We start from the raw sequence: 3,609 nt of genomic DNA, 5'->3' as shown, positions 1-3,609 counted from the left end.
CAAAAAATGTATTTATCCTTGTTTTATATTTTAATTATCAACTATTAATAAAATACTAACTTAAAATCTTATCTAATAATATCATAATATTTTCATATCAAATTTAAAACCAGTTCTTACATTTTCGACAAATATAAATTTGTCTGAAATATTTCATCAATAATATAACTTTTCCTACAAAAATTTTCTCATCGAAAATATAAATTTTCCAACATATTTAATTTTGTTTTATAAGAAATCATCTTCGATTAATATAACATTTTGTATATATGATTTAAGAGTAAAAAATTTTTAATTTAACAGTTGAATTTACAAAATTCACATTTAATATAAAGTTATACGTCATCTTGTAACTGATTTTGTCTAAAAAATAATAGATAATCATACCCTTAACTGATTTTTATTTTATATATTCTAATTTTATTTGTAATAATATGATTATATATTTAAATAATTTAATTTAAATAATTTTTTAAGTATATTTTTGTCTTTTCACTTAAAATATTTGAATTTCCATATTTTAATTTGAATTATTTTTTAAGTATATTTTTGTCTTTTTGTCTTAAATTTTTGAATTTCTATATTGTAATTTAAATAACTTTTTATTTCTATTATTTATTAATTCTTTTCTTTTTTAATGTTTTATAACATTATTAAAATTTTATAATTTTAATCTCTCTAATTTTATCTTACTTTTTATTTTATAAATATAATTTGGATTATTAATTTTATAATTAAATTAATTTTTTTTAATTTTTTATGAGTTTACATTCTAAGAATGTATTGAAACTCCTGAATCTTTGATTATTAGATAGCAACAACATGAATATTCTGATTATTAGACATTATGTTATAATTCTACTACTGATCGTACTATATGTTATTTTTAAATTTGAACTCCTAAACTTTATTTGTTATGTATGACATTTTATTTTGTATGAATGAATTTGTTTTGATTTACATAATTATGATTGATTTAATATCTTTAAATAGGATAATTATTTAATACAATTTTGAATTTTAAAAAAAATAATTTTTCACAGAATTTCCCACGGATTTCCCACGGATTTATCCGTGGGTAATTTCCCACGGACAAATCCGTGGGAAATTATCCGTGGGTAATTTCCCATGGACAAATTCGTGGGAAATTACCCACGGATTAGTCCATGGGAAATTATCCACGGATAAATCCGTGGGAAATCCGTGGGAAATTCTGTGAAAAATTATTTTTTTAAAATTCAAAATTGTATTAAATAATTATCCTATTTAAAGATATTAAATCAATCATAATTATGTAAATCAAAACAAGTTCATTCATACAAAATAAAATGTCATACATAACAAATAAAGTTTAGGAGTTCAAATTTAAAAGTAACATATAGTACGATCAGTAGTAGAATTATAACATAATGTATAATAATCAGAATATCCATGTTGTTGCTATCTAATAATCAAAGATTGAGGGATTTCAATACATTCTTAGAATGTAAACTCATAAAAAATTTAAAAAAATTAATTTAATTATAAAATGAATAATCCAAATTATATTTATAAAATAAAAAGTAAGATAAAATTAGAGAGATTAAAATTATAAAATTTTATTAATGTTATAAAATATTTAAAAAGAAAAGAATTAATAAATAATAGAAATAAAAAATTATTAAAATTAAAATATAGAAATTCAAAAATTTAAGAAAAAAAGACAGAAATATACTTAAAAAATAATTCAAATTAAAATATAGAAATTCATATATTTTAAGTGAAAAGACACAAATATACTTAAAAAATTATTAAAATTAAACTATTTAAATATATAATCATATTATTACAAATAAAATTAGAATATATAAAATAAAAATTAGTTAAGGGTAAGATTATCTATTATTTTTTAGACAAAATCAGTTACAAGATGACATATATTTCCCTTTATCTATTACTATAGATAATCAAACAACTATATATTTAACTATTTTTCTTCTATTTATTTTCTCTGTCTTTATCTCTACTTTCTATATATAGATTCATTGAAGTTTTAAATACTCATATTTATACTAGTTACTTTGTATTTTACTGATTTAATTAAATATAAAATTCATAAATCAATAAAATGTAAATTTAAGAAATTACTACAACTTAAAGAGAGATTTTTAAATCAATCAGTTATTAGGAACAAAAATAATTATTTAGTGTGATTATTTTAACTTTAATGTTTTAAGTTTTAAATAAAGAAGATTTAATCTAGAAAAAATTCCATTAACCCTTACTTGAAGTTTTTCTCAATAACGTCATACATATATCTCTTCTCAAATTTTTAAGTGAGTATTAATTTTCTTATTTATTTATTTAAGTGGCACATACAACTACTTATATAAGATAATATTGTTTATATATTATTAAGAGAAAATAATTTATTAATACAAATATCAATAATTAAATGAGATTTGATCTTTTATTTCATTATTTCAACTTTTTTGAAATTTATTTTAAATATCATGCACACTGTGATTTAAAAATATATATTAAATTTAAGTAAATTTAAAAAATGAATTGAAAAAAATCTTATTTTCAAAATTGAAGATCAATGAAAGTTTTCATCAAAATGACATAGTATTGGATGTAATTTAGAAATAAATGATAGATACATATATATGATTTGTAGAACATAATTTAACTTTTTCCCCCTTATTTAATTAATAACGTTATTTTCAAAGAGATGAGTGATTTTTAAAAATTAAAGAAAATATATGACATTCTTAAATTTAGACGTCATGTGTTGGTATTTTTCAAGATAAGTAACAAAAAATACATTTACGCTAATTAGTTTATAATTTATAATAACCTAAACATATAACTATATATAGGTAATAAAAGTCATACCTCACACACTTTGATTTATATTTATCTTATTTATATTTTGAAAACACCCATATAATAATGAAAATATTATATAGTGCATTGTTGTGTGTATCGATGCGATCAGGATTGGTTGTATTTGAAAAATAATTGGCTTAAATTTTATTTAATAATTTCATACGGATTTAAATCCGTGGGAAACTCCGTCAGAAATTTCAGACGGATTTAAATCCGTGGAAAATTCTATCAGAAATTTCAGACGGATTTAAATCCGTGGGAAATTTCGTCAAAATTTTCAGACGGATTTAAATCCGTCGGAAATTCCGTCAGAAATTTCAGACGGATTTAAATCCGTCGAAAATTCCATCATTTAAAAATCCGTCAAAAATTTCGTCGAAAATTTCCCACGGATCTAAATCCGTGGGAAATTTCCGACGGATTTTTGTCTGTGGGAAATTATCTGTGGGAAATTATCTGTGGGAAATTTAACTTTTTCTTGTAGTGAATGAAAATACATAATAAATTCCTATTATCTAAAGTACCCCAAAATACAAGGGTAAAAAAGGAAATAAAGCAATAAAATCCTATACTACTCAAAATGGACCTAGGAGATGGATCAATACTCCACACTCATGATGAGTATGGCTCTAGGCATGGTATCTCCTTCATCTTCCTCCATTCTCCTAGCCATGGACCTAGTAATGGGTCCAACATGAAACTCCAAGGGTGGCCCTCCATCAGGACCCCTTTTTGGCA

The sequence above is a fragment of the Cajanus cajan genome, chromosome 3 (genome assembly GCF_000230855.2).
Source record: "Cajanus cajan strain Asha chromosome 3, NIPB_CcT2T_4, whole genome shotgun sequence".
Taxonomy (NCBI): domain Eukaryota; kingdom Viridiplantae; phylum Streptophyta; class Magnoliopsida; order Fabales; family Fabaceae; genus Cajanus; species Cajanus cajan.
This window is presented reverse-complemented; position numbering follows the sequence as displayed.